At 39.3% G+C, this 6,000-nt stretch overlaps 1 protein-coding gene across 2 annotated transcripts in view; it reads right to left on the reverse strand.

Annotated features, from left to right (window-relative positions):
- Positions 1 to 4,915, reverse strand: part of robo1 (roundabout, axon guidance receptor, homolog 1 (Drosophila)) — a 280,040-nt gene extending 275,125 nt beyond the window's left edge. For both annotated transcript variants that reach the window (XM_024277075.2, XM_024277073.2), the window contains exon 1: positions 4,504 to 4,915. The gene's annotated coding sequence lies outside the window, so the exon portion shown is untranslated. The remainder of the gene's footprint in view (positions 1 to 4,503) is intronic.
- Between the last annotated feature and the right edge of the window lie 1,085 nt (positions 4,916 to 6,000).

A 6,000-nucleotide genomic window follows, 5' to 3' on the forward strand; every position in this document is an offset into this window, starting at 1 on the left:
CAACATGGCTAACAAGTAGCAGTGTTGGAGTGTGCTTTTTTAGGCTAGCTAGCTTATTTTAGTACGCAGTCAGGTGCCATACTGGTGGCTAATGAAAAATAACTTATAAATCATTTTAGGAAGATCTGAGTGAGTTTACTCCCGATAAAGAATGTTTAGGTTGATCTTGTAGCCTATTCAAAGTCAATGGCAACTTTAGACTTTGCACTAGTTCCACTTTCCGATATTATTAGTACTATTTTAGTACCTATCGGTATCTGTCTATTTTTTTTAACCTGATATTAAAGTGGTTGTTTTTGGCTCTGAGGCAGCTGTACCTCTGTCTTCTGCATTGTCCCGCTCATTAACTGGTTCTGTGGTGAAGCTCACAGGTGTACAGACGTGTAAAAGGTACATAAACACAGAAAATTCCCCTGAAATTGTAAACATCTCTGTCCTTGCCATATCAGAACTAGCAACACTGTGCAGAGTATCATAAAAATGTAGGAGGAGTCAAACAGTTTGTAGTTTGTGTGGATTTGAATATAATCGGAATTATGCATCAGGTATGCATTGCGTTGTCATAACAGTGTATTAATTTATAGAAAAAATTAAAATATCGTTCATCTGTTGTGCTTTGTACAAAAAACATTAATAATATGACCTGGGTCTTATTTTTCTGATGATCAATATCTTTCTTTTTTTTTAAATTGGATAAGAAATAAGCAGTAATTTTACTATATCTGCTAAGTCATATCTCTTTGTTTACTACCCTATTCAATATGGCGTCGCTCTTTACATATCTTGGACAATGGCAACAGGCTAGCAGAGTATCTCTAGCCTATATAAGTCATTGGTTAGAGGTATCATAAATTCGCTAACATGTCTAACATGTAGCAGTATGTTACTAACAAGATTGGGAGTTAGCGTTGTCACACTATCACATTACATTGTTTTAGCGGTATCGTCTGTTTTTTACATGCTGCAAACAAGGTTAGGAATCATAGGTATTGTGAATATGCTAACGCGGCTAACGCTTCGAACACAGCTATTGTGCAGTGTGTCAGTCAGTTTTATTTTTTCCTGTGTTACCAACAAGGCTGGGAGTTAGTATTGTCACTGTAATGTGGCTAACACTACTAATGTTAATCCATTCTAAGTTTTTTGTCTCGCTTTTCAATTCAATTCAATTCAATTTTATTTATATAGCCCGATATCACAAATTCAATTTGCCTCATTGGGCTTCATTCCTGTAGTTTTTACAGATGCACAGATGGAGTCATAAAATATGCACAATAGGTAAAAACTAAACAGACTATAAAGACGCTTAATGCGTCTTATTTGAAAATAGACCATTATTTAAGGATTTGCTTTATAATCCTATAGAGCAGAAAATATGGTAAATAAGAGTTTACATTGTTCTATCCCCTTGCAGTTTAAGAGTTATATTTTTTCTCTTTAAGGTCAATTGCCTCACAAGAAATATCATTTCTACTCACATGTTCCAACCCTCTGAGTCTAGAGTTTGAGATGTGAAGTCTTTTTACATCCACAGAATGGTAAGACAGTTGGGCTCACGCAGAGGAAACTGGCGGGCCGGGAGCTTATCATGCGAAGCAGCTTACAGCAGGTGGACAACACAAACCTCTGCACTGGACAACGGTTTATCACCAAGGCTTACCGCCAAAGCAGCAGCAAGCAACAATGAAATGGCTCCTATCTTCTTAATATTTGTCACAGCGCCGGCAATCGTGATCATGTTTTTATATGAGATACAACAGTGGGGTTTCTGAGGCAGCACGTGTAGAGAATCAAGGATGGGACACATGTTTTTGTTTCTTACATTTTCTAGAATGGTTCTATGACTTGTCAATGAATCAACTTTTTTAATTATTATTTTGAAGACTATGCATTCCAACTGTAACTTCACCCAACAATGGTGTGAAAGACGAAAATCGGCTCCATCTTTAATAAATAGAAGCAAAATTCCCTTTTAGTTTAAACAGACGTTTCTGTGCCTTAATGCCAAATAGCATAAATGAAGGATTCAAGATCCATCTGCAAGCAGCTCTTTACACAAGCAATAGGCTATATGGCAGATTTTTTTTTTTTTGCTCCTGGGTTTTTCACAAAATCAATCTCAATTGGAGTTGCAGATTGTGTGTTTGATTTACACTGAATCACCTGGAGAGGCAGCCACAGATATCTTAATCCAAGTCTTTGATCATCATCTTTTCTGTTCCATATCTCCCTTTCTGAAACAAACTCTTGTGTGCCTCCATTTGTAGTTGTTTGAACACATTTCTAAAAGCTTAGAGGACTGTAAATACAGAGTTTCTCTCAGAGGAATCAAAATATAGCAAAAACATCTTCACTTTCTCTGAACATTACTAATTGACTTGCCACCTTGGTTGACTGACATGCCATCCAAAGGGCACCATAATGGCCCTGTCATGAGGGAATGATGAGACCTGACGACAGCTAGCAGCGCTCGACCTTTCGCACGGGGAGGTCAGGTGTCGCAGGGAACAGTATCCTCTCGATGTAGGAGCCGCCGCCTCAGGGCTCAGTGGGGATGAGCCACAGATGATGGGGAAGTGGACTTTTTCAATCAAGCAACCTCACAGGACAGTGATTTTGTGCATTTTGGCAGCAGGGTGACAAATAAAAACAATAAAATAGAGATCAATTGCAATCAGCCGCAGGGCATCCAGACATCTTTAGGGCAGATGAAAGATAAAGGAGGGTGACAAAAACGTCTGGCATCATTTTTACTTGACATTTCTTTTCTTTTTTGTGTGTTTCTTCTAGAAAGAAAGTTAGATTTGTTGACACAAATCTAAAAGAATAAAATACAGACAGTTGTTAATCTGGACAGTAATACCATTATAAGTGGAAGCCTGGGTGCCTTTCAAAGAATCTTTATCCACACATTAGTTAGTGTTGTTGATTATGCACACGGGGAATTAATGTCTTATTCATTTGTTACTGCCTCCCTCATTTCCAAATATCACTAATCCCGTTAGATGAAATCTATTAATGTTCTGCTTTGGCTGCCACACACAAAATTCCAAGTCAGTCGATAAGCCCTAAATTTGCCATGAAAGCATATCTGGACTGCTTCTCTGGATTAGAGAGCTTTATTGTGGCAAGCGCAGACGTGTGACCGGAGCTTCACGGAGGGGAAAGTCACACACTCCAATAACAAAACCAACAATAAGCTGGAGATAAACTCCTTCTTTTCTCGGATCCCTCATTTCTCATTCATTGCCGTTTTGTGACTGATCTGAGCTGTGAACCTAATTAAGCTGGTTCTAATCCAGTGTGTTGCTTTAAATTTACACTGTGTGTGAGAAAAGAAATTATAGTGGAAGGGAAAATATCATTTTTACCTACTCAAGAAATATTTTTCTTTGTCAAATATTTGACAAAATAATCATTTAATCACCTTATCCTGAATTTTAAGCTCTAGAAAGAAGGTCACATTTTTCCAAAATTAGTTTAGCTCTAAAAGAAACTTCACACAATTCTGCCATCTTTACAAAAGATCCCTTCCTTCCTCATCTCTTGAAAACAAACAGATCCTTCCTGTGTTCTTTAGAAGTGCACCAGTTTGTAAAGTCCCACTGCCACTTGCTGCAAAGGCTGGTGGGAGACGAGCGCCACCACAAAGAGCTGCCCCATCAGAGCCCCCGAACAAGAGGAGTGAGAGAAAATATGGCACAAAAGAAGCAGCTTGGATGACACTCTTGTCTGCGAGGATCCTCAAGGATGCGGCGAGCACCTCACCGGAGCGCGGAGCAGCCGATTGATAGTAAAAACTGTCAGCATTTCCTCCTCAGCACCTTCAGAGGAGGTGGCAGGGATGATAAACACAACGTGTTTCTGTTGTAACGGCACTATCAGAGTAGAAGAGTTCATAACGTGATGCTGTAAGGAGGATGCTCTCTAATATAATCCAAGTACTACAGTATTCATAGAAATTACCTTTCCAGTTCCCTTCCTGCTGAGGTCCAGTGGGCATCTCAATGCTCAGATGACCACCTTTCATGCTTTGCTCATTGCAATCAAAGGCTGTGTTTTTGTTGTTTCAACCTTTAAAGTTAACTCTTTCAAAACGACAGATTTTGCACAATTTCTTATCTACTATCAATCCACGTTGCCAGACAGGAAACTTTCAGCACTGCAGAGAAAGAACAGCTCCGCCACAGCAGTAAGCAGCCACTCAACAGGCAGCTTTGACAAGTAATACCTGCCAAATCACAGCATCAGCGCGCTGGATGTGGAGAGGCTTTTACTACACTTTCATTGAAAAAAAAAGCCTTGCTTTCATTTGCGTAAAATGCATCGGGGTTTACGCAGAGCCAAACCTGAGCATGACATCTTACACTACAAAATATTGCAGCATGGATCATGCAGACAGCAGTGGGCAGCTTTCATGCGCAACGGCGCTTCATGTCCAACCGCGCGCATCTCTCCAAACACAGCGCTTCTACATCCTGACGCAAAAAAAAGTCAGCTTACCTCTCCAAAATGACGCCAAAGGCTGCTGCACGCGTTTCCCACTTAAAATCAGAGGTGATCCATACCGGCGGGTTCGTGAAACTTTTATTTGATGCGGGTCTTGCTGAGAACAGAGACTCAGGGGGGGCAGGACTGCAACTACAGGGGATGTGCGGCTTCTCCGAGTTTTACGCACGAAATCATTGTTCGGGCAAACGGAAAGAGTGGTGCGTCAAGACTTATCCTTAATGCAAGAAAAAAAGAATATCCTCAGTGGGTAAGGGTGGACCGTGGAGTGCAGCCGCGGAGAGCCTGGCGCGAGCAGATCTGTCCATGCTGCTCCTGCAGGGAGCAGCCGCGTCAGCCTCTCTGGGTCCTAACGCTGCGCTAAACTAAAGACATCTCTACCAGCCCACAGCCTGCAGAGACTGAGGAGCACATGAAAGCACCGATTTGGAGAACACGAGGATCCTCCTCCAAACTACACATCCTAAACACTCAAACTGTACTTCAAGTTCATTTTAATCCAAAAACATCGAGAGTCATGCTTTCTTTATTATATTGTTTTATATGAAGATCTCTGATAGGAAGCAATCCAAATGGATAATTCAAAACTAACAAATAAATATATATTTAAAAAAATACAACGTGATGCTCCACAGGATATATTCGGGTGTCATAAAATAAAACCCCCGTGTTAATTACTTGTGCTTTAGTAACACTTTACAATAAGAGCCCCTTTACCAATCTTAGTTCCAATTAAGGGTGAATTAACTATTAAATAAAATGTTTGTAGCCCAATTTATGTATTACGTTCCAAATAAATGCTGAAAACCCCTTATGAGCATTAATAAGCATTATTTAACATAATATTTTTTAGTTAATGTTTGATTATTCTTTATGTTATCAAAGCGACTGCTATTGTAAAGTGTTACCATGATTTTTCTTAAGGTTCACAGATTGCCTCAGATTTACTGGTTATTATATAGATTTTTCATTATTTATTTTAGCTGCATTTTCTATGGATCTGAATATGTAGTGGAACATTGTGAAGAAATGTAACCCCTCAGGAAGAATTGATTACCTACACAAAGTAAAAAACAAAACATTGGTGAGAGAGAAGAGCTAAACTGTTATATACTTCATTCCTTTGACCACAGAAATGTAATCAACATACAAGCATTTCGAATAAATTCTCATTCAAACATTTTTCAGAGAGAAAATCATAACAGCAACGTCACAGATGACCATCACTTGCAGTTACAATCATCTTAACAACAAAGCAATCTTAGAAAAAGCACTTAGATAATCATGTGGGTCATCATTTTCTTGTTGGTTTGGAAAACAGTTCAGCTGCCACTGCAGGACGTCTGCTCTGCAGATGATTGACCATGTGGTAAATATTACTCCATCACACTTCAGAAACAGAATTCATTTCTTTGGGAAGTTCTTTAACTTAAATGCATCCAAATCGTCTTTTGCACAAATATACTTGTATAAAAAACACACTTTTTTATT

This window comes from Oryzias melastigma, linkage group LG13 (genome assembly GCF_002922805.2).
Source record: "Oryzias melastigma strain HK-1 linkage group LG13, ASM292280v2, whole genome shotgun sequence".
NCBI classification, from domain to species: domain Eukaryota; kingdom Metazoa; phylum Chordata; class Actinopteri; order Beloniformes; family Adrianichthyidae; genus Oryzias; species Oryzias melastigma.